General features: G+C 40.4%; 1 long non-coding RNA gene across 2 annotated transcripts; it reads right to left on the bottom strand.

The window, feature by feature from the left end:
* Window positions 1–6,512: 6,512 nt before the first annotated feature.
* Window positions 6,513–13,473, bottom strand: LOC108706789. 2 transcript variants are annotated; one of them, XR_001934150.2, is made up of 3 exons: window positions 11,611–13,473; window positions 11,472–11,540; window positions 6,513–6,526 (listed from the first exon to the last, which is right to left on the bottom strand). It is a non-coding gene; the product is annotated as an uncharacterized LOC108706789 (long non-coding RNA). The 2 variants fall into 2 exon arrangements; XR_005964945.1 differs by lacking the exon at window positions 6,513–6,526 and adding an exon at window positions 10,191–11,390.
* Window positions 13,474–26,539: the final 13,066 nt, after the last annotated feature.

Raw genomic sequence — 26,539 nt, 5'->3', positions numbered from 1 at the left:
TCCCAAAGAGCGTCTACTGATGGAAAACTACATCCCTGTGCCTTCTTTTCGAACAAATTCACCTCTCCTGAACAAAATTATGATGTGGGGAAATCATGAGTTACTGGCCGTCAAACTGGCTCTAGAGGAATGGAGACATTTGCTGGAAGGTTCTTCCGTCCCTGTGACCATCTATAACGACCATAAAAATCTAGAATATATCCAGTCACTCAAACGCCTCAATCCTCGTCAGGCTAGGTGGGCACTATTCTTCTCTCGTTTTAATTTCATTCTAACCTTTCGGCCTGGTACTAGGAACAAGAAGGCGGACGCTCTTTCTAGAAGCTTTCTTCTCGAAGATCTCACTTCTGCCGAACCGGAACCCATTGTGCCCCCTACAAAGATCATCGCAGCTCTGTTTCCCTCCCTGGCCTCTCAATTATTGTCTGTTCAATCTTCTGCTCCTGTAGGTACTCCTGTTGGTGTTGCCTTTGTCCCTCCTGAATTTCGTCATTCCATTCTGGTTCAGTCCCACAGCTCCAAGCAGGCCGGTCATCCTGGAGTCAAAAAGACTACTGAACTTCTGTCTTGTCTTGTATGGTGGCCTTCCCTAAGAAAAGATGTCAAAGACTTTGTTTCCTCTTGCTCTGTATGTGCTGTATCCAAGTCTGGACGCTCCCCTCCTAAGGGGTTACTCCTACCACTACCTATTCCTTCTCGCCCATGGACTCATCTATCTATGGACTTCATTGTGGATCTCCCTAATTCCTCTGGTTATACAGTTATTTGGGTGGTAATTGATAGATTCACCAAGGTGGCACATTTTACTCCTCTTCGAAAACTTCCCTCTGCTCCTGAACTTTCCTCATTGTTTATTAAACACATTTTTCGCCTCCACGGTTTCCCTGCTGAAATTGTCTCTGACCGTGGATCTCAATTTGTTTCCAAGTTTTGGAGATCCATGTGTAAAGCCCTTGGTGTCTCTCTTCAGTTTTCTTCTTCTTACCATCCACAGTCTAATGGAGCAGCAGAGAGGGTTAACCAGGCCCTTGAACAATTCCTTCGATGCCATGTATCTTTGTGCCAAGACGACTGGGCTGATTTGCTTCCGTGGGCTGAATTCGCACATAATAATGCCTTACATGTTTCTTCTGAGAAATCTCCTTTTTTCTGTATGTATGGTCTTAACCCTTTGGCTTTTCCTCAGGACTTATTACTCACTAATGTTCCTGCCGCCAATGACCAAGCTGCCCACATGTCGGCTATATGGCACGCCACTGTTGTCAATCTGGAGAAAAGTTCCTTGGTCCAGAAAAAATTCGCTGATCAAAGAAGAATTCCTTCCCCTCCGTATGCACCCGGTGACAAGGTTTGGCTATCCACACGGAACATTCGTCTCAAAGTCCCCTCTCCTAAACTTGGTCCCAAGTTTATTGGTCCCTTCTCCATCTCTGAGATCATCAATCCGGTGGCTGTCCGTTTGCAACTTCCCTCGGAGATGCGGATTCCAAACGCCTTCCATGTCTCCTTGCTCAAACCTGCAGGTACTTCTTCTTCTTCTTCCTCAGCTCCTGTCGTGGTAGACGGTCATCAGGAGTTTGAGGTGAAAAGGATCCTGGATTCCCGGATTTCGAGGGGCACTCTACAATACCTCATTGAATGGAAGGGGTTCGGTCCGGAGGAGTGCTCCTGGGTAAGAAGGTCAGATGTCCATGCTCCTCTCCTGGTCCGAAAATTTCATCGGCAGTTTCCTTCTAACCCAGGTGGTCCTGAGGCCCCCCCTAGGGAGGGGGGTACTGTAATGGAATCCGAGAACAGTTCCCAAAATGGTGGCCAAGATGGCGTCCAAGATGGTGGCTCCCTGGTTCCTCACGGACGCAGCCGGATGATGGCTGCCTCTTCCCGCACTCTGATTGGTCGCCGGCGATGGAACGGACGTCGGCGTCAATAATGTGCGCTGGCGTCGGTCGCTGACGCCAGCGCGTCGGTTGCTGACGCCAGCGCGTCGGTCGCTGACGCCAGCGCGTCCGCGCACACGTCATGACGCCGATGCGTCCAAAATTGTCGCCAAATCTAGGCCTATATTAAGGAGCTCTGGAAATTCATCAGTGCCCAATTATAGGTTTTAGCTTGCTACTCCTGGGTGTGATCTTGTGAAACTTTGCTATTGTGTACCAACCTTTTGCCTGAATTCCTCGACCTTGAACCTCTTCTGCCTGGACTGATCTTGTTGCCTGTTTGACCATTCTCTCGTCTCATCCTAATCTGTACTGCGAACTTGGACATTGCTACCTCCTCCTCTGGTCCTCACTACTCCTGAAGCCTTTGGGCCTTACATTAACAAGGTGATACAAATTGGGATCTCCCCTACATTTATTTAATCATATTTATATGTTTTAGGGGCGTGAACTTTTATCTGTTTTAAACCTGATAAAGGACCATATTATTCTAAATTATAGTTCCAATCATGATTAAATTCATCCTATCTGCTACCAATGGGTATTGAATATAAATATCTATATGGACAAAAAAACAAATGTTAATCATCACTATAAACAATAAATTTTCACATTTTTATATGAAAATTTGGGAAACTTTAGATTTTTTGCCTTTTTTGTTTTGGTCATTTTGTGTTAACTTTTAGTATTGTATAGAAATCACACTTTGTTTATATAGCCTAACTATTATTTGGGTAAATATTAGTGGTAGGTGGACTATGGTGGTCTGATTACATTATCTCACCAAGTGTTTTACGTAAATTAATCTAGCTAAAAGTACCCTGTATACTAGATGAAAGGGCATGCCCCCAAAATGTATATGACTAAAAAAAAACAAAGGGGGCATTGCATTGCCTTGTTGTGCCAGTCATGTATCTGCTATAGTTCTTCATTAGAGCCATCTCACTTTATGCCATGTGAATGATTAGTGATGTATCTTCAGATGTTTAAATAAATTATTAAATTATTTTAGCCTTGGTAAGTAGTCCAAAAACATTACGTTGAGAAACCCTTTGAGTTTTTTCATGCTAAATATTTGAATTCAAAATTATGTAAAAAATATTTGTATAATTAACATAGCAAATGTATTGATGTACTCTTACAAAATAGAATTTGAACACTATGGGCAACATTTATTAGGGCTTGTATGAATAATACGCATACATTTAAGCAAAAATATACGCTAAATCGAAATCCGGCAATTTATTAATGTAGTTACCGGGAAAAACTCGATGGCTTCGTTATACATACACCATGATTCGCAAGTCTCGAGATTTTCTGCCACTGGATAAGAATCGCTTATTCATAAAGTGACGTTTTTATTTCTCTCTATAAATTACGATCCAAAATTCGCTGTTAAAATACGCGTATGGATCAATGACGATTTTATATTGGTAGCTGTTTTTGCCTTAATAAATGTTGCCAAAATAACTTGGAAATGATACAGTGCATATTGCAAAATGTATGCAGCTCCATAAAACATAATTAGAGCTAGATGAAACAGTTTAGACAGAGACCTTGATCGCTATCTAACTAGCTACGTAGAGAAAGAGAGAGAGAGAATTGAAGATAGATAGATAGATAGATAGATAGATAGATAGATAGATAGATAGATAGATAGATAGATAGATAGGTGAATCAGTCTGTGGCACAGGAGGCTCAATCAATATCACAGGTGAATCAGTCAGTGGCATAGGAGGATCAGTCAGTATCACAGATGAATCAGTCAGTATCACAGGTGAATCAGTCAGTATCGCAGGTGAATCGGTCAGTATCACAGATGAATCAGTCAGTGGCACAGGTGAGTCAGTCAGAGATGATAGATAGATAGATAGATAGATAGCGAGGGGGAAGAGAGATGGAGATAGATAGACAGACAGATAAGAGACTGTATCAGCCTATACATACAGTATACAGACAGACAGACCGACAGAATAGTATTGATAAAAAAAAAACACTTCCCAGCCAACAAAAGTACACCAGAGAGTTCTTTTTATTGTGTAAAGTTTACTTATGCGTGTATATCAACTTTGAATTATTAACTAGGCAACACAATGGTCTGTTGTGTTACAGTTGCTCTTATTATTCTCACAGTCACATTTGAGAACTTAGTTACTATTAAAGAATTATCTGTAGGTTAACATAATAAAACACAGGAAAACATTTTTGGCATTATTTGCAATTTTTGCATTATCTTCTCAATGAAAATAAAGGAAGGGTAATACCCAAGAGCATATGTTCAAAACATAATTACTTATGTAATATGTAGATACACATAATTTACTTATGTGTTTCTATCAATTTTAGAATATGTATTGTCTCCTTAATTAACTATGCAACACAATGGTCTGTTGTGTTACAGTTATTATTAACACAGTCACATATAGGATAACATAATTAAACAATGGAAAAAACACTGGGGCTCATTTATTAAAGCAGCGCAGCGCATAAGTGGACGCAAAAGGTTGTCTGCGCCATCACAAGCGTGATCGCTAATATATTTGCGTGATATTGCGCATAACACAGAGCTTTTGCGATGGTTTTGTTTATGCGCATTGCGCAAAAGATTGGGCATTTATGTCGCAAACGATGCCGTGGTTGTTAGGGGCGTGGCTGTGGGCGTGGCTACAATGCGCTTGCACTGCGGCCGTCGCAGATTTGCGTCTGTATATGTGCAAAACTGCACCCGGGCAACAGCACCACAATTTTTACGCCTGCCTCTTCGTGGCGTAATAGTAACGCTCTTCAAAATGCGCATTCCTGCCCAGCTGCGCTAGTATATTCAAGATGAACAACCCTTGTAAAGTGCATATTAACCACGCCTTCCACCCAACATGTTTATATTGACCAAGGTTCCTTTAAGGGTATCAGGTAGGCTAAACACCTTTGCAACCAAACAAATATTAGCACAGAAACAAATGCAGATGCGTCTAAGTGAACGCAATATGCACAATATGTGACGCAACTAATTAAAGCAGCGCATTCATACATGAGCACAACTAATCCTTACCTTTGCGGTATCTTCCTGTGCGCACAATTTATTATAAGCACTGCGACAGCTGATACGCAGTTTCACACGTCGCACCTGTCTTGTGTCTACATTAGCGCACAAATCGCACTGTTAAGGTATTGTGCGCTACATTATTAAATACTCGCATGCGTTGGACAAATGTCTGGCCACTGCGCTCTTTTTAGCGCTGCGCTGCGTTAATAAATGAGCCCCACTGTGTTTAGCAGAATGAATAAATATTAATCACTAAGCAGACGTTTGAGTGCTCTCCTCTTTCTCATTGAAAGGCTGATATTCCAGGATGATCGTTAAATCCTTCTGAGAGGATTGAAGCTTTCATTATAAAAAGTGCAATTAGGATGAGCGCAGATTCCTACATTTTTGACAAGTTGACACCCCCTCAAGTATGATGTCACTCAAGAAGTTACTCTCCGTCAGTGACTGATGTGAGTTAGTAAACCAAAGTATTGGCGGGATGTGTGTGTAATCAAAAAAATTTTGTAAAAAAAATTCACTGTTTATATTCCAAGTTGGCATGTTGTAGTTAAAATATGGAATGTGTTAAAATATGGAATGTGTCACTATCCCTTTATCTAAAAAAAAAAAAACAAATGTAAATGTAATGACTACAATAAAATATTTTTCTAAACTTGTGACTGTTGCTCCACATCTTGCTGGATTACAAAAGAAACTTTGAGTAAGGGTTCCATTTTTTGAAGCAGAAAGTCCACTTTGTTGTCTACTTTCTGTATTATCTCTTTCTCTTCAGTTAGATGAATGTCACAATCAAATGTATGTTTTTTTTTTGTTTCTTTTTTTAGATGAAGGCATTGCATTGGCAGAAGTTGTTGAATCAATTGTATCTACAAAAAAAAAATAACTTTATAACACTGCTGCTCATCGTATACAGTAACTAATCATAAGTTCCCTTTTGACTACAAATCGATTCTATACGGGTGATATATTTGGAAAATGTTTTACGACAGAATGAGTTTCCATTTGGATTTGCCAAATAATTCTCTATTATGGATAATAGTCAGTAATAACTATAACAGTGTTGCCTATATACTATATTTCGATAGACTTCAACATTATTAAGAAAACAGAAGACAGTAGAAAGGAATGTAAGAGAAAAGACATGGGGGAGGGAGGGAGAGAGAGAGAGAGAGAGAGAGAGAGAGAGAGAGAGAGAGAGAGAGAGAGAGAGAGAGAGAGAGAGAGAGAGAGCAGATAGAAGAAAAAGGTAAATAGAGTAGTCTAAAGAGAATGATAGCAAGAGTTATAAGAAAAAAAGTAATGATTAAGTGAAAAAGATGAGTGAAAAAATAAATACATTCATCATTATACCTGATGTTTGGCTTTTTTCAGCTTCGTTTGTTGAAGTTTCGCCCTGAGAACTTGCTATAAAATGAATATAAAATAAATCAAAACTCATAATAGAAACAAAGATAAAAAAGTGTTAAAATCATAGAAAGACATATATAATTACCTGTTTTATGACTTGTACCAGGTTAATTTTCCATGGTTTCTGTTGACTTACCTAAAAAATGTATATGATCAGTTAATACAATAAATAACATAAAATAACTCATACTCATATAGGTATAATGCATTATATGCAACTATGTCTTGTAGTATCTGTAAATATAGCTTCTTTTCCCTTCTTTTTAGATCTGAATAGCGTACTTGAACTTATTTTATAGATCTTTGAATCTATAAAAGAACCTCAGTCTTGCGTCCTAATATTCGCACTAACTTTCCCATAACTTTGTGCTTATAAGCATTCGTATTCACAACTGGTGGATTGTCATATGTATACTTATCTAGGTAGTCAACCATAAAATGAAGATCCTCAAGGGTGAATTTTTTTTTTTTTGCTAACACAGATTGTTGGTCCATTCTTCTGTTGTCCAGTGTTATCTCCATTACACATTACAAAATCTCGCGTGATTGTGGTAGTTGCGTGCGTAGCGTTATTTTGTGATGCGTATTACGCATAACGATCGTCGCAGGACAGTGAGTAGTCTGTTAGAATAATGGAAATGATTTCGTCAGACCTTTTGATTTCATTAGCAAGAAGAACCATAATCCACAGAAGACAGCGTGTCAGCATAACCTCTAGAAGCAACAACGTTGACAACCACCAGAATATTGTTAAAGTCAGAAGGCCAAGACTATTTCTGGAAAGAACTAACCTTGACAACCTAAGTGACAGTGAGATAGTTCAGAGATATCGACATAACAGAGAGGCTATACTCAGCTTATATAATATATATACTCGAGTATAAGCCGACCCGAGTATAAGCCAAGGTACCTAATTTTACCTACGAAAACTGGGAAAACTTATTGACTCTAGTATAAGCCTAGACACAACTACAGCCATGTCTCCCAGCAGCGCACATTCTGCCAAAGCGACCCCCCCAGCGATCTACCGGACTTCTTTGCAAAGTTAATGGTGACAGAGAATTGCCAAACGGATTACTGTGTGCATTGTCCCACTGTCCCACTACCATGTGCAGAGGGTGCTGTGTGATATTGCCATCACTGTTAATCCTTCATATAACCAACAGAGGGCGCTGTGTGATATTGCAGTCACTGTTATTCTTTATATAACCAACAGAGGGCGCTGTGTGATATTGCAGTCACTGTTATTCTTTCATATAACCAACAGAGGGCACACTGTTATTATTTCATATAACCAACAGAGGGTGCTGTGTGATATTGCAGTCACTGTTATTCTTTCATATAACCAACAGAGGGCAATGTGTGATATTGCAGTCACTGTTAATCCTTCATATAACCAACAGGGGGCGCTGTGTGATATTGCAGTCACTGTTATTCTTTATATAACCAACAGAGGGCGCTGTGTGATATTGCAGTTACTGTTATTCTTTATATAACCAACAGAGGGCGCTGTGTGATATTGCAGTCACTGTTATTCTTTCATATAACCAACAGAGGGCACTGTGTGATATTGCAGTCACTGTTATTCTTTCATATAACCAACAGAGGGCACACTGTTATTATTTCATATAACCAACAGAGGGTGCTGTGTGATATTGCAGTCACTGTTATTCTTTCATATAACCAACAGAGGGCACTGTGTGATATTGCAGTCACTGTTATTCTTTCATATAACCAACAGATGGCGCTGTGTGATATTGCAGTCACTGTTATTATTTCATATAACCAACAGATGGCGCTGTGTGATATTGCAGTCACTGTTATTCTTTCATATAACCAACAGAGGGCACACTGTTATTATTTCATATAACCAACAGAGGGTGCTGTGTGATATTGCAGTCACTGTTATTCTTTCATATAACCAACAGAGGGTGCTGTGTGATATTGCAGTCACTGTTATTCTTTCATATAACAAACAGAGGGTGCACTGTTATTCTTTCATATAGCCAACAGAGGTTGCTGTGTGATATTGCAGTCACTGTTAATCTTTCATATAACCAACAGAGGGCGCACTGTTATTCTTTCATATAACCAACAGAGGGCGATGTGTGATATTGCAGTCACTGTTAATCTTTCATATAACCAACAGAGGGCGCACTGTTATTCTTTCATATAACCAACAGATGGCACTGTGTGATTTTGCAGTCACTGTTATTCTTTCATATAACCAACAGAGGGCGCACTGTTATTCTTTCATATAACCAACAGAGGGCGCACTATTATTCTTTCATATAACCAACAGAGGGTGCTGTGTGATATTGCAGTCACTGTTATTCTTTCATATAACCAACAGATGGCGCTGTGTGATATTGCAGTCACTGTTATTCTTTCATATAACCAACAGAGGGCGCACTGTTATTCTTTCATATAACCAACAGAGGGCATTGTGGGATATTGCAGTCTCTCCCCAAGTGAACTGTTGGTATAGGAATGATTAAAAGTGACTGCAATCTCAGCTACTGCCCGCTGACCCGAGTATAAGCCGAGGTAGACTTTTTCAGCACATTTTGGATGCTGAAAAACTTGGCTTATACTCGCGTATATACGGTAATATAAAAGAAAAAGTTGAACCTTTGACTGGCCGGACACATGCAGTACCTGAACAAGTAAAATTGCTGGCTGTATTACACTTTTTAGCAACAGGCTCTTTTCAGGCTGTCACATCTATTGTTTCAGGCATAAGTCAACCTACCTTTTCAAGGTATTTAGAAACTGTTTTAACAGCAATTGCACTTAAAGCTAAAGAATACATTCATTTCCCTCAAAACAGAGCACAATGGGATGATGTATAAATGTAATTTTTCCGAATAGCTGCAATGCCTAATGTGTTAGGTGCAATTGATTGTACACACGTTCCACTGCGGCCTCCTCGCCATGGTAAGGAGCAATATAGAAACAGAAAGCACTTCCACTCAATAAATGTACAGATGGTCTGTGATGGTAAACATAGGATAATGAGTGTTAAATCAGGATTCCCAGGTTCTACACATGACTCGTATGTTCTTCGACATGGACACATGCCAGATGGTTGGTTACTTGGTAAGTATATCTGTGTATGCATAACAATTCATGCCTAAATAACTTACATAACATAAGCATATGATGCAAAGGAGCTTTCAGATTAGCTAACAAAAAAAAGTTTAAAAATTTAATAAAGGGGTGGTTCACCTTTTAGTTAAAGGGGAACTATAGCAAAAATGAAAATTTTATGTAAGATTCCTCATAATGAAGTAAGAAACTGTAAATGCAATCAGTTTTAAATTCTGCTTTGTTTCTGAAATAATCAAGTTTTTTTCCACTATTCCTCTCTCAGCATCTGTTTCTCCTTATTCTGTCTTTATGCAGGAATTGCGTGTCACATGAATGATCCAATATATCTTATAGGGGGCTCCTTTTGCATAGAAGATACAGAGTTCACTGTACATGCAGATTTTGTGCAAAAGGCAGTTAATTTGTCATATTATGATTGTACTGGAATCAGTTATTTGAGTGTGCTCTAATACAACTGCTAGGAAAGGGAGCTCCCCTATAAGATATATTGGATCATTCATCTGACACTCAACTGCTGCATGAAGACAGAATGAAGAGAAACAGATGCTGAGAGAGGAAGAGTGAATATAAACTTGATTATTTCAAAAACAATGCAGATTTCTTAATTGCTTGTATTTAGAAAGTTTGTTACTTCAGTATGAGAAAGCTTATATTAAATATTCTTTTTTGCAACATTTTCCTTTTAATTAGTAAAATGTGTATATCAATGCATATATTGTATATATGATGTATATATTCTTTCTTTATTGTCTAAGGTGACTCTGGTTACGGATGTCGTTCATGGCTCATGACTCCTGTACTAAACCCACAATAACAAGCTGAGGAGAAATACAATGAAGCACATCGCAACACATGATCAGTAATTGAAAAAACATTTGGATTGTTAAAAGCCAGATTTAGATGTCTAGATAAATCTGGAGGAGTTCTACAATACACACCCAAAAAATTAACAAATATCATTATAGTGTGCTGCATTCTGCATAATCTGGCTTTAAAGCATGGTGTGCCTAACATAGAAACGTATTCTGTGTGCAAGAGCAGTTAAGCTCCAGCTGTAATAAAACTAATGACAGTGGAAGAAATATGAGGATGCAGTTAATCAACTCACACCAGATGTAAGTTTTTGTAAACTTTTTATTTTGCTTACAATGAACAAATGTTAACCATATTCTTTTTTTCCCACAGAAAATGTCAGAAATGGATTACTAATTTTCAATGTCAGTTATCTGTGACAATGTAAATTCTACGGAACCATGTCAATATTCAACTCAGAAGAGCACTTTTTGGAAAAGCAAACTTTCAAAAAATAAAACATGCTATGGAACAAAATTTGTGTTTTGCACCTTTTTTTACTTCTTTCTCTTTTTAGTGAAAACTGTCTCAGATGTAATTTTAGCAGCATTGCTATAATTTTTATTGGGACCAATGCGGGCATTGTATTTTTGTGAACTCAAAGCAGCAGCAGAGACAGCTTCAGTAGTAGGATTACAGTGGTTTACTTGTTTTGGTTCCTGTAATATCTTGTGCAATATTTTATTATTCTCTTGCATCAGAAATAACTTTCGTGAACGGTACTGTTTGGTTCTCTGAGAATCTGCCCTGTGCTGTATACGAATCTCTAACACATGTTGATTTAACACTTTAAGGTGAGCCTCAACCTTATTCATCTTTTTTATTTTCCTTAATTCCAGCTTTCTCACAGCATTTGTATTGGTACTAAAATTTTCAACAACTTTTGAGAGAAAAAGAAGATCTGAACTTTCTCCTCTATCATTGTTTTCGCTTGTATTAGGATGTTCTACCAGGGTTGTCCATGTGATCCCCTTCACTTTGCAATACAGGTTCAAGTACCAAAGTCACAGTTGAACCAGCATCATCATTTGGGACATCTAAATCAAATATATTAGTTCATTCTATATGACACTGTATACTATAATGAAAAATAATAAACATAACATAATAATAATAACCAGGGAAATCACTAGAATATAGTATGTTGTCCTCTGAAGCATCATGTTGGTTTGAAAGATCGGTATCATCTGTTAAAAAAAATATTGTTTAGCCAACAAACTATGCATGTAGAATTTAGAATAAACATATAATACATACCTATGTCACTAGGTCCTCCAGTGGTTGCTGATGAACTTGTACCTTGAGTGGAATTTAACATCTGAGTAGGATTTTCATGGTTTCCAGTCACCACAGACCTTAATGAAACTGCAGACTCAAATAAAACAAATAAATAAAAGAAATAACAATAGAACATGGGGCATTTTAAATATGGCTCAATAGCCCAGGTTGATAGCAGATAACGCATAAGCGCCGTTTCCCCTTTGAATGGCTGCCCACATGGCTACACAGCAGCGTAGTTTTACCAGTGCAGGGCAACAGTACATTGTTTCATTGTTTAATTTGTTCCTTTAAACAAGAATGTAAACTGCTGTAAAGGGGCACATAAATATGAACATAAGAAAAAATAGAATAAAAAGAAAACTTACCACCAGTGTCAATGTGCCCATCAATGCCATCTACTATATCTGGTCCCATCACCTTTTTAAAATCTTCTTCATATTCCAAATAATGTATTTCATGTGGAGCACCACCTCCAGTACCACGGGCATACTTCTTTTCTTCAGCTAACTTTTTCTTCAACAACCTTTTTATGTCGCTGACTCTTTTCTTGCAATTGTCAATTGTTCGTGGATGAGCACCCACTGCATTAACTGCTTCACATATCCTTTTACAGGCCTGAGAGGTTTTTGGAGCTAAATGTCCATAAATGTGATCATAATACTGAACAACCTTGTCTACCAAAGCGCAGTTCTCATCGAAGGTGAATTTGATATTTCTTCCGGCCTTTGTTGTATGACCACCACTTTCAGAATTATCATCAGCCGCCATTACAATTCCTTCACAATGAGAAATGTGTGTTTGCGAAGATACGTAAAATTTCAACCATGCCTTATAACAAAACATGACGTAAATGCCAGAGCATGCGCATTAGCACCAGTGAATGCTACGAAAACGGAGGTAATGCTCATGCGCAGTAACATAACACGTCACACATTATTCGCTGATTTTCACATAATAATAGCCGCATCAAATTACGATTCAGTGCGCTAACCAATCGTCAGAAAAATAATGTAAGCATACCTTCATAAATAAGCGACTAAATTATTTAATCGCCATAAGCGGATTACATTGGAATGAGGCGTGCATGTGCGTATTTATGTACGGTAATATTTTCGCAGCATAATAAATGTCGCCCTATGACTGTTTCATGACTTCTTCATAACTGAGAGGATCACATTTTAGATAAATACTAGGTGTATTACTAAAATGTTCTAACAAATGTGTAATATTTGGTTGACAAACAGTGGTTGTTTGGGGATTGTAAAAGTGTGGAAAATTATATGGCTGGCTGCATGCTTCAAAATGTTCAACATGTCTTGGAGAAGCCATAGATTCTGAATTGAATTGTGAATTACGATGGAAATATCATTAGCTTTTACATCGATCCTCTGTTGCTCGCTTTTACAGCATTGACATAGACAGCTAATCAATATAAACAAAAAAAAATGCTTAAAAAAATAAAGATTAAAACAGGTACTCCATGAACCTTCTTAAGCTTTTTTTAAATGAGTATTTATATTAAAATGTAATGAAATAGCGTGGAATTCCATACAGATTAGGGCATTCCCGGACCCTAAAAAAATGTGATAAAGAATGATTTGTTTTAATCACATGCAAACACATAACTCTCACAGCAAAATTTCTACTTTTTTTAAGACACAATGGAACTTCTACATTACAATATTCTTAAGTGGCTGCTCCACACAAATTGAGATCAATACCTATTACCTACTACCGTTCTACCTTCTACAGGAGAAGAAACTTTTAGAATGAGGAAGATATTAATATTCTTAGGCAATTTGTAATTGGCCTTATGTTTTTATTTTATGTTTTTTTCAGTTACCGGTATGTAGCTTTTTGTTCATCAGCTCTCCAGTTTGATATTTTTGCAGCTATCTGGTTGCCAGGGTCTTATATACCCACCAACCAGGCAGTGGTGTGAACAAGAGACAGGAATATGAATAGGAGTCTACTGCATAGAGAGATAAGTAATAACAGAAACAATAACAATAAAACTGTAACCTTACAGAACAATACTTTTTGGATGCTGGGGTCAGTGACCCCAACTGAAAGCTGGACTGAAGCAGAAGAGGAAGGCAAATAATTATATTATTATATAATAATTATAACTATTGAAAAACATATAGTGAAGGCCAATTGCAAAGTTGCTAGAATATGGCGTTTTATAACATACTAAAAGTTAACTTACAGATGACCCACCACGTTAATGCTTGCAACAGCCTGGCAACCATGTAGAAAAAAGAGCTAGATAAATGAACAGTCCACAGTCATACGATTGGGTGGGAAATTTGACCTTGAAAATCCAGACCAATACAGCCTGCCTATGGAGCCAATGCTTTCAAGCACATGGGAATTACCATCACTCCACCACTGACCAAATGGATTTGCTGATATGTTATCATAACCATTCCTGCTATAAAGTAGCATGTGATTAGAATGTTTACTTGTTTTGTGTCTACTCACTTGCACATTTAGGGCCATTTTGGTCTTATTTGCATTTTCTGAGTATGAAGGAACTCCATGGATTCCTAAAAACAAAACAAAATTTCGTTTTCTAGAAAATGTTATTTTACACTGCATGCTCCACCAAGTAGCAGAATATAGGGTGTATTAATAAATATTCATATGTTATATGTTACAGTATATTAAAATGAGACACACACCCCGGTCCACTGGTAGAGCATGCAGCGTGGTGGGCTTGTGTGCTGGAAAGGATAGGATGTAGCACTGGTAGTGACGCAGATTAGCTAAATGTTTGTCCTTATAGATGCAGAGTGAGCAGTTCTCAGAGCTCCGGCATGGATCAGGGCTTAAGGGAATAATTGAGTAGCCTGGCTATGTAACAAGTGAGGTATTTTGTCACCACAGTGCCTGTCTTCGTGTTGTGCCCCATAGCAGCTAATACCCCCCATCTATTGGCAAACCAGTGTGCCCTATCCCTCTGCACATGGAGGAAACAGGCCATCAGGGCGGTATGCCCCAGACCAAAAGGGAGAAGCAACAGTCAGGAAGTGGCTCTCCTGTCAGTTCACAGGGTGGATAATTCTGTAAACAGGAATGATGGCAGACGTGGCATGCCAAGTGAAGCACTCTTGTCGATGGTGGCAGGGCCACAGGGACAGAAGGTACAAGTGTCCCTGGCCCAGGCCTGAAGGGGGGCCCAGCAGTGCTGCAGGTTCAAAAGAGCCGGGCCCCCCTTGACAGCGCCGAAGCCGTGCGGCCATTTCCGAAGTGCCGAAAAGCCGAAATGGCAAAAAAAACAGAAACCACGAAGAAAGACGAAGCCGAACTCCCAAAGCAGCGAAAAGACCCGAAGCCACGAAAACAGCTGAAATTGAAGTCCTAAAGTGGCAAAAAGACCGAAGTCACAAAAAACAGCCGAAATTGAAGTCCTGGAGCCAAGAGTTCAATTCTACTGAACACTAATTTGTGTTTTTTTTTGTTTTTTTTAATACCCTGGCCACCAATGTATTATTTTAATATTCTATAGGTCCCTGCCACCAATATTTTTTTTTAAATATTCTTTGAGGCCCCAAAATTTTTTTAACTTGTAAGGAGGGCCCTGGCGCCAATTTTTTTTTAAAATATATTCTTTGGGGCCCCAATTTTTTTTTTAACTTGTAAGGGGGGCCCTGGAGCCAATGGATTTTTTTTTACTTATAGGGGGGCCCTGGTCAATTTTTTTAAAAAAAACTTTTAAAGGGGGCCCTAACCATCAATAGCTTTTTATAACTTGTTTGTGTGGGGGGTTACATTTTTTTAGCACTGATGTCTGTGTGGTCTATTAACTGTTGGGTGGAGTGGGCGGGATCTGGGGTGGGGCTTGGGGGCTGGCGGTGGGGCTTGGGGGCTGGGGTGGGTGGGGCTTGGGGGGCTTGTTGTAAGGGCCCCCTGATTTCTAATGCGCCCTAATTGACCCTGGGTGGAGGCTATCACCAGTTCCCTTCCCTGGCTGACAGGAGTGGTCAAGCAGAGGGTGTTGGGTTCATCAACTAGTCACACTTCCATTGGCACAGTTGTGACAAATAACAGATTACAGAGAGGGATAGAGGATACAAGTCTTAAAGGAGAAGGAAAGGCTAAAATTAAGTAAGCTTTATTAGAAAGGTCTATATAAATACACCAGTAAACCCTCAAAGTAATGCTGCTCTGAGTCCTCTGTCAAAAGAAACACCACATTTCTTTCCTTCTATTGTGTATCCATGGGCTGTATCAGACTTCCAGTTTAAATCTCCAGGGCATGGACTTGAACATGCTCAGTTTGCTCCTCTCCCCCTCCCTCCTCCCCTCCCTGCTGTAATCTGAGCCCAGAGCTATGGGGCAAATTCACTAAGCGCCGAAGCGCCGAACCCTAGCGTTAATTCGCTAGCGTATGGCATTTTCGTTACTGCGCAAATTCACTAACGAACGCTGGCGTAGTTTCGCTAGTGTAACTTCGCACCCTTACGCCTGGCGAATTTTCGCTAGCGACGTAACTACGCAAATTCACTAACTTGCGCAGTGTACTGAACGCTACCTTTTACGCTAGACTTCCTTCGCCACCTCAGACCTGGCGCAGCACAATAGAGTAGATAGGGATTGTTTCAAAAAAAGTACATTTTTTTTCTAAGTCCCAAAAAACGCTGGCGTGTTTTCTACATGATGGGTGATAGGCTGAAAAAGATTGAAAAAATTTTTGGGGCTCCCCTCCTTCCCCCCTACATTTCCTGACTCATGGCAACTTACCTAGACAGTGGGCACATGTGTAGGGCAAAATAAAAATTTTATTTGATGATTTGAAGGTTTTCTTGGCATTTGTAGTGCTGATACGTATTCCTCCATTGAAATTTGTATTTGGCGCTAAACTTCGCTTTACATAGCAAATCAACGCTAGCGCAACTTCGCAACCTTACGCTACCCCTGAGTGCAACTTCGGATTTTAGTGAATTTGCGGAGCGCTGGCGAAACTACGCCTGGCGAAGTGCGGCGAAGTGCGGCGAAGTTGCGCCTGGCGCAACTTCGAATTTTAGTGAATTTGCCCCTATGAGTGAGCAGGGAGAGACTCAGGCAGGTGATGTCACACCAAGCCAATATGGCAGCTACTATCCTAATCAAACAGAGAACACTTCAAGAGTGTCACCACTAGAGGTGGTTCCCAACAAGGAGGCACATTGGTGAACAACACCATAAGCAAAGAAACCCCATCAGTCAGCTTTTACCTTAGATAAAAAGGCAGGCCCAAATACACAAATTGCAAAGAGTGATGCTGAGTCTGCTTTTCGACTGCTGTCAGTTCACCCTCATTGTCTTCACCTGTTAGACTGCAACTTCAAAGTTATTTAGTCAACCTCAATAGGGTGCTCCAACTTGCCAACTGTATAAATTATATATATTGTATTGAATAGTTTACACAATTCATTGAATGAGTACTAAAGATGGAGCCAGGAGCAAATAGCATGGCACATTTTCCGCAATTTTTTCTTTGTGGGCCATAGAGTCTCTGCTTTGTATAAGCTCATGCTGGAAACATTCTGGTGGGTGGTTGGGATAGAAGGAGTCCCCTTGACAACAGGTAGGACTAGAGATCCAACCACTAGTAAAAATAATTCTTTGGCATTCGGACTTTCAGTCCATGCTGGGTTTCAGCTGGGTTGGGCATTTAATTGACACCTCTCAGCAGCTATGGCGGGGGCCACTCCACCACATTGCAGAATTAATTAAGATTTAATTGATAAATAATAAGCATTCCTTAAGAGATACAGTGGGAGGTTGTTGATTCTGGAGTCCAAAGTGGAAGCTGGAACATTGCATCATTTTTACAGATGCATAAGGTAGTGTTGGTTTTAGAGCTAACTGGAAAGTGGTAAGCCACCCAGTGGCCTCGGGAGTGCGGTAACAGTGGAGTCTATAGGAATATTACCTCCCTAGCAATGTTTACTATGATAGTTAGACTTGAGCTTTAACGGGAGGCATTCAGGAACAAAAAGGTCTGTGTATCTTTCCCATCAGCACAGTTATCTCCTCCTACCTTGTTAACAGCATGTGACTGCTGCTGGTCCTTTATAAGCCTACTTTATGCAACTCCTAGTTCATTGACCACTAAGCAACTAGCCTGATTCAACCTGTAGTTATTCCTGCATTTCCCATCCTTATTCCTACTTTTGTTTGTGTGTTGTCCCTGCCTGTTTCCTCTATTTATGCCTTTGTTCCCGTGCTCCAGTCTCTATACTTGACTGACTCTTGGATCTCCTTGTATTGAACTTGTCCTGTTTACTACACTTTTCCTCTGCCTGCAGCCTACCCTGACCTCAGCCAGTCTTTTGGACACTTTTTGCCTGCCACATTTGACCAATGGCCTGGTATAAGGGCCTGCGTACTCTTTACTCTGTGTTGTTTTCATGTTTCTTCATTATTAAATCATATTGCTTCATAACAACACAGTGTCTGCCTTTTTTTTTTTTTTCAAATATGTCTTTATTGAAAAAAATTTTCATAACAAATAAAAGAAACAAACACAAAGGAATTTGGAATTACAGAAAGAAAGAATGATGGGTAATTCCATCGGTTATACAGTTCGAGCGGATATACACGACAGCCAGAGCAGCAATCTCCTCTTAATGACACAATATAGAATATATTAAGGTATTATAATACACAACATTATTTCCCACATACAGATCAGTTAAAGGAAGGGAAAAGCAATTAAGAATACCTCGTTATTAACATCTGATTTACGTGGTGGTTCCTGGGGGGCGTTCGTGACATTTGTTCCTGCGAGCGGAGGAGATTTTGAATATATTGATCTGTTTCATGGACACTAGTATTGTTGAGTAAAAGTTCTGTATCATACCACGTAGTGTATCTAAACGCATACATCGTTAGGTGTCTAGTATGAATCGGGAGTGATTGGATGTAGCTCATCCATGTCGAAAAAAATTTGTCAGTAAATTGTTCTTTGTTTGTAGTGGATTCCACCCAATCCATGTGAAATATATGGTGTAGCTTTTGTTTGACCAGAGATAGTGGGGGCGTAGATGGGGAAAGCCAATGGTGTAGGATAGTTTTCCGAGTAGCAGCCATTAATCTTTCTGCCAGCTGTCTGTCAGAGCGGGAAAGTTTCAGGTGTGGAGGGGGAATCCCAAAAATCACCCATGGTAGCGTAAAAACGTCTGCTCGTTGAGTCAGAGACTTCCAGTATATCTGCACCTCCCCCCATAATTGTTGAATGGTAGGGCATAGCCAAAGACAATGCACAAGATCAGCCCGGGGTTGATGACATCTCAGACATTCATCCGAATTTAGGGTACCCATATGATGCCTCCTAAGAGGAGTGAGATAAGAGCCATGCAATATTTGTAAAGCCATTTCTTGATATTTACTAACGGAAATAGCTTGCATCGCTTTTGCGTGATACTGAAGTATTTGGGAGGCGTCAGTTTGTGGGATCACAGAAGCCCATCTGAGTAAAGATTTGTTCTGTGCTTCAATCGATAGTGAGGTCCTAATAAAGCGGTAAATCTGGGAAATATTTCTGACTGTATTATATCTGGGCCACAGTATATTTATTGGATTATCTTTATCTGTCACTGAAAGATGCCTCAACACCTTCGTGGCATAGTGGACAATTTGGTTCAGCAACATATAATCATTCGCTAGGAATGGGAATTTCTGGAGAAGCTTGTCTTTGGGTAATACTGTAAAAGTGTTATCGACAATATCTTTAACAGTTTTCAAATTTCGGTTATGCCATTCCACTAAAGTGTTATTATGTGTCCCCATCGGAAATGTGGGATTATCAAGCCAAGACAAATAGGTGGAGTAAGAAGGTGTTAATTTAAACCTGTGCCTCACTGAAATCCATGTTCTATAAGTGTCTATAAATAAGGGATGGTCGCGCAGATCTTGTGGAATATCCCTTAATGGAGAATGCAAAAGAAAGTTAAGGGAGAGGCCTCCTGTCAGGAGTTGATCAAGCTCTGTTGAGGTATATGTGCTTCTATCATATATCCAGTCCCCAGCAAAACGTAATAATGCTGCTTCATTATATTCCCGAATATTTGGAAAGTTAACCCCACCTAAGGCTTTAGTCTGCTGTAATTTAAATAAACTTATCCTTGGACGTTTCTGTTGCCAGATAAAAGTCCGTAACAGTTTAGATAACCTTTTGTAGTCGGATGGTTTTATGCTGTAAGGTAGCATTTGTAGTTGATAGAGCAATTTAGGAAATAAAATCATTTTGATTAGGTGGATTATCCCCATAAAAGATAGGTTTAGTGAGCCCCATTTATTCAAATCTTGTTGAATATTGTCAATAGTACGTCTAATGTTGAGTGAATAAAGCTCCGTATGGTTTCTTGCCAGTTTGATACCCAAATATGTTATATGGGATTGAGCCCTCTTAAAAGGGAATTCGTCAGTCCCAAGTGTCGCAATCCCCGGGCCCCCAAGTTCCAATGCTTCGGACTTATTAAGATTGATCCGGAAGCCTGCAAAAGTACTGAATGTCCGTATGGTGTCTAGAATCGTAGCCAGTTCAATGTGAGGGTGATGAATAAACAGCAAAATATCATCCGCAAAGGCAGTTATTTTATATCTAAGATGTCCGAGTGGTATGCCTGCAAATGTTTCATTTAAAAGAAGATGTTTTATGAGGGGATCTAAGGCAATGTTGAACAGTAGAGGTGAAAGAGGGCAACCCTGTCTAGTCCCTCGTTGAATTTCAAAAGACTTTGTATTGTAGCCATTAACTGTAATAAAAGTCTGAGGAGCATCATACAAGGTTTTGAATAGGTTAAGCATATGAATTCCAAAATGTTGGAATTTTAGAAGTCTACGGATGTGTGCATGGGAGATCCTATCAAAGGCCTTATCAGCATCTAAATTTATCAGTAATCCCTGTCTTCTTTTCTCTAGGTTGCAGTGGTAGATCGTGGCAATAGCTTGTCTGATAGCCCGAACCGGATGCCTATCCTTGAGGAAGCCCATCTGATTAGAGGTAAGTATACGGGGAAGAATGCGTTGTAATCTAGTAGCCATAATTTTCGTCATAATTTTGAGGTCTTGATTTAATAACGATATTGGTCGATAGGAAGATGGATCAGTAGGTTCCTTGCCCTCCTTATGTAGTAAAATAATTCTGGCATCAGCCGCTTTGTCCCATAATGGGTTCCCTTGTAGTACATCATTGTATAGAGATGTAAGTAAAGGAGTCGTTTCAGGTAACAATAGTTTATAAAATTCCGCCCCCAATCCATCTGGACCTGGGGATTTGCCGTTTTTAAGGTTTGTGACAGTCATTGAGACTTCTGTTTCAGTTATAGGTGCATCTAAGATTTCCCTATCCTGGACCGTAAGTTTGTTCAGATGGGCTTCCTGGAGAAATTTAAGACCGGGCTCAGGAGAGTCAGGAACCCTTTGGTAAAGTGTTTCAAAATGTGTCGTCATCAATGTGGCAATGTCGGATGTGTCACGTGCCCACCCGGTGGGTGTTTTAAGTTTCTGAATAAAAGTAGACCCTTGCTGTCTCTTGACTATATTAGCTAATAATTTACCTGACCTGTTTCCCCAGCGATAGAATCTGTTTGCCGTATGACTTAATTTATGTTGCATTTGCTCTGTCAATAAAGTGTTAAAAAGAGACTTCGTTTCTGTGTATTTAGTTTTTGCAGTAGGAGAGTTAGTAAGTTTGAAGGATTTATAAGCATGAGTGAGCTCGTTCTGTAGCAATTTGTACCTTTCATCAAACAATTTTTTCCTTTTAATTAAGTAGGCTATTACGTGACCCCGAAGGACCGGCTTGGCAGCAGCCCATAGTAAGTTTTTGTCATCCCAATGTGCCAAATTATCATCGATATAATTAGCCCAGTGTTGTTTAATGTAAGATCTAAAATCGTCGTTATGGTACAGATATGCTGGAAATCTCCAATTAGAAGAAAAAGGTTGTGGATTAAATAATTTCAACGTCATTCTCATAGGAGCATGATCTGAGATGTCTATATTACCTATACTGGAGTCTTCTATCGATGCGAGAAGGTGAGTAGAGAGAAAAAAGTAATCAATTCTCGAATGAGAGTTATGGACTGCAGAATAAAAGGTGTAATCCCTAGCGTCAGGATATAAATATCTATAGACATCCTTTAATAAAAGATGGTTACAGAGGGTGCGGAGTGGTTTGATACGACTCAAGGTGTGGATGAGAGATGTACCTGATTTATCCATATATGGGTCATTCACTGTGTTCATGTCCCCACCAAGAATTACATTCGAAGCCCCCCAGGAGTCCAACCGCTGAAGCAATTCTGTAAAAAAAAGAGTGATTATCATTATTGGGAGCATATACGTTAACAAGGGTATAGCTTGTCCCATGAACATCCAAGTCCATAATCAGGTATCTGCCCAATTTATCTTTATAAGTTTTTCCCCCCTCACAATTTAACGAAGCATTTATTACTATTGCTACCCCTCTAGATTTTGATGTATAGGAGGCAGACGTCAAGGAACCTATCCACCTATCTTTCAGGGAAGTTGTATCTTGTCTACGCCAATGCGTTTCCTGAAGAAATGCAATATGTACTTTCTCCCTCTTAAGATGATCAAGCACCTTACGTCTTTTAAGGGGTGTATTAAGTCCCCCAACGTTCCATGAAATAATTTTTAGACTTTCAAGGTTTTTAGTAGAAGTATGATCCGTATTATCACTATTAGCCGCCATTTTGGTTTATCCTATACCCTTCAAGAAGAAAACAAACAAATTGATTCCAATAGAATGCCCGGTCTGGCTGTCCCAGCGAGCAGACCAGGGTCCGGGACCTAAGAAGGATATGGGAAAGCATGTCGTGTGTATATAGATGTTAGATTCCAAATTCCAAAACATAACATAAAAAATACAATAACAAAAATATTTACATGACTCAGAGTTTAGTGACAGTGTAACTGGCTGTCACTGATATATCACACCCGTGGTCTTGGTATGTACTAGAGTAAGATAATAAAGAGCACAAGGCAGGCAGTAGATTTTTCCACCTCGTAGCCACAATCAAGATATTCCTAATCGTGTTCCCTATTAACCGTTGTGTAACATATTAAACATAACTGATTGATTTTTTCCTCTTTTTCCCCGTCTTCTCTCTTCCTCCCCTCCCTTTTTTTTTTCTCTTTTCTTTTTTTTTTTTTTTTTTTTTTTTCTCTTTTTTCTTCCTTCCTTCCTCCCTTTCCTCTTCCTTTCCTTTTTCCTTTCCTTTTCCTTTCCTTTCCTTTTCCCTTTTTTTTTTTCCCCTCTCCCTTTCCTTCTTCTTCCCCTTTTTTTTTTTTCCCCCCTTCTCCCCCTTTCCTCTTTCCCTCTCCTCCTCTCTCCTCTACCCTCTCCCCCTCCCTCTTTTTAAACTATAGCTGAGACAGAATAGGTACCATAAGAGAGGGAAACTACTTATCCTAGTAAACAGAGCTAACATAGTAGGCCTTGCATCTAGGGTATCCCACTGAGACAAAATAGGTAAGACAACTTAGCACATTCCAGGTCACCATCTTTGTATCAGAAGGTCAACTTGTCCCAACGAGGTGGAAAAGCAGCAGATGGATACCCCAGTCTGATATCTCTTTCGGCTGAAAAACCATGGGTTTTTGTAATACAGGATGAACAGTCTTGTAGATATCAAGTCCAGCAACATACATCCCATAAGTGCCCTCAGTGAGGGAACAAGCTGGATCGTTACAGGCCTATATGTGTAAGTTCCAGGTTCCAGAGAAAGATGGCCATAGAAGAAGAAAAAAAAAAAACCAGGAAAACTTTTGCAAGCAAAAAACGATGGTAAAAAGGGTCCAAAGCCAGCAATGATGGGATAGATGAAGCAAATATGGGGAATGGTCATGTGTCCCCAGAAGTTGAACAAACAAACATCGTAGGCATGTCGATAAGCAAACAAAGTCGGGCAATGTCAATCCCTAAATGTAGCCGGGGAGGGAAAGCGTCCATCAAAAGTCCGATGGCTATGGTGGAAAAGGTGGAAAGTCGACAAAAAGTTGTCAGCAAACTGAAAAACAGGTAATGTGCCCTGTAGAAGTAGAATCAGCCCTCTTGGGAGGAATGATGAGCATTTGAGTATTCCAGTGCCTTGACTGGATTGGTAGAGAACTGTGGTTTCCATCTCAGCCATCTTGGATGGAATGATGAGCGTTTAAGTATTCCAATGCTTTGTCTGGATTTTCAAAGAATTGTGGTTTTCCATCTGTTTTGCTGAGGACTTTTAGTTTGGCTGGGTACAGCAAAGAAAATTTATAGCCAGAGGAGTAGAGAGCTTTACATACAGGTGAGAATTCACGCCTCTTTGCTGACACTGATGCAGAGTAATCCTGAAAGAGAGAAATTTTGTGTCCATCAAATTGCAGGTCCTTTGTTTTGCGGTAAGCGTCGAGGACTTTGCTCTTATCGGCAAAATTGAGGATGCGGAAAATAACTTGTCTCGGTCTATTCGCCCCTTCCTTCAAAGGCGGGCCGATTCTATGGTAGCACTCAATTTGAAACGGGGAAGGTGAGAGAGGTAGTTGGAGCTCACGGGGTAGCCAGTCAGTTAAGAGATCTTCCAGATCCTTGCCCTTGATGGTTTCTGGAACCCCGATAAGTCTCAAGTTATTTCGTCTACTGCGATTTTCAAGATCTTCCACTTTGTCGGCCAGAATGATGATTTCTTTTTGTTGTGTGTCAATGGTGTTCTGAGCCTTGTCCAAGTCATCCTCCAAAGTTGAGATACGGTCCTCCGCTTCTGTCAGCCGTTGGGAGTGGTGTGTAACTTGTTGCAAGACCTCAGTCAAAGATTCCTTTATCGGGGCTAGTTTTTGGTCGAGCAGGGGACCAAGGATATGGACCAGATCTTCTGCGGTAGCGGGAGTATCCGCCTGAGAGTGTTGTGAATCAGATTCCACCTCCATTTGGTCAGTAGATTTCTTGTTATCCTTTGGTTTAGTTCTGTTTGGCCTTTGTGGTTTAGTAGTAGATTGGCCGAGAAATTTATCCATGGCCCTGTTGGAGGTGAGGAAGATTCCGAATGAACGAGCTCCAACTAAAATGTCTCGCTTCCAGATCAAGATGGGAAGTGGTGTAGTGGAATATTGATGGTGTGACACAGTTCACATGAAGGCAAGACCTCGGGTGTGTATTGGGTAGGTATTTACATATTCTTCATTGAGTCCAGAAGTGTGCGCTATAAACTCTATACCAAGGTACTATGGCATTGGCAGAATTAGCAGTCTGGTGAGCAACAGTTTATGCAGTCTGTTCCACTTCCACTGTAATCCACGGTGTAAGTTATAGTATGGCTGTAGATATCATTATAATTGCCATATAAAATTATCCGTGGCAGAGCAGTTGTGTCTCAGTAGCAGTGCGATTAAAGCACGGATTATGTCTAGGCTACGTCCCCTGTAAGGACTTCAGTGCCTGCTGTGTGTGTGTGACACCTTGGGTATATGCAGTGGAGTAGGAGTGGATGGGTCAGCACTGGGGCCTAAATATGATGCCTCCACTAGGCCTGATGGTAGTGCCTCTGCAGTTTATGAAAGGCCCGTGGCAGTGCCGAGGTTCCGTTAGTGAATGGGGGCAGGGTAAGCCCCTGATAACATTGCTGACAGAGGTAATTTGCAGATAGGAGGCGAAGCCAGACGGAGCCGTGCGCAGGCTTAAATATGGCGTCTCCACGTGGTCTGCAGGCTATGAGCGCACAATTTCTAATGATCAGCGGTCTCCTGGGGGAGTAACGCTGCTTCGTCGGAGCAGCTAGAACTCACGGTTCAGAAGATGCGGTAGCATGCAGCCGCTGGCGTTCCCCAACCTGTCTCGTCCTGCAGCGTTGCGCAAAGATGGCGCCCGAGCCGCTTCTGGAGCAGTCGCAGCAGCGGGGACTTCCAGGGTCGCAAGGTGAGGGGGAGCCGGATGATATGGTCTTGTCCCCTTTTTCCCCTCAGGTTATCCCCCGTTTCCTATAGCTTGCAGTCCAATTTCGCCGATAAGAAAGATGATAGTCAGCGTGGATGGGCGCTATGGAGTGAGGAGCTCTGTCTAAAAAGCGGCCATCTCTTGGGCCCGCCCCCCGGAAGTCCAGTGTCTGCCTTTTATTAACACAAATTAGCCTTTTTCTACAGCACATAGGCTCTTACCTGCCAGTCACTCACTTGTGCCAGATCTTCCATTCAGATAACCTTGGGGTTGCCCATGCCATTAACAACTATTCCACAAATTCTCCATCTGTTTTTGGTCTCCATTGGTGTCCTTTGGCCCTGCAATCATGGGCAGGGGCGCAGCTGCCATTAGACAAGATGAGAAACATGCCTCAGGTGGCAGCAGCCTGCAAGTTAAAGTTTTAAGAGCTGAAATTCCAATTTTAAATCAGAATTTTGGGTCTGCTAGTGCAAAGAGCGGACTGGCATTCTCTGCACTAGAGATGCAGCAGCACCCCCTACACACGTTCCATTGCTCTAAATGGTATATGGAGGGTGCGAGGGGGGTGGCATTAGAAAGACCACCTCGGGGTGGCAAGGACACCAGTAATGCCCCTGATCATGAGACGCATATTGCTTTGTTTGGAAAGGATGGTATGGTTTGATTCATGGTCACCTGGAGACCTGATTACATGACAAAAGACTAATAGGGGTTTGTTGGTTTATTTTGTTGATGTCTTATCCTTGGCATGTCAGTATCAGCTTTACAGAAGTTGGTATTGGTCATGTCCTTTTTGTTTAAGTTGTTAAATTAGTCAGATTTCTTTTAAGCCTAGTGTTAAGAGGGGTGTGGCACGGAACACGGTTACTAGACAGGAGGCGTCCCCAATATCTAATATTGTCTCAGTTGCCATTAATATTTCACAGGATTTGCTCTTCAGCTTTAGAGAGTGTTCTATTCTTTGTTGGTGGTTTT

This window comes from Xenopus laevis, chromosome 1S, assembly GCF_017654675.1.
Source record: "Xenopus laevis strain J_2021 chromosome 1S, Xenopus_laevis_v10.1, whole genome shotgun sequence".
Classification (NCBI taxonomy): domain Eukaryota; kingdom Metazoa; phylum Chordata; class Amphibia; order Anura; family Pipidae; genus Xenopus; species Xenopus laevis.
This window is presented reverse-complemented; position numbering and strand designations above follow the sequence as displayed.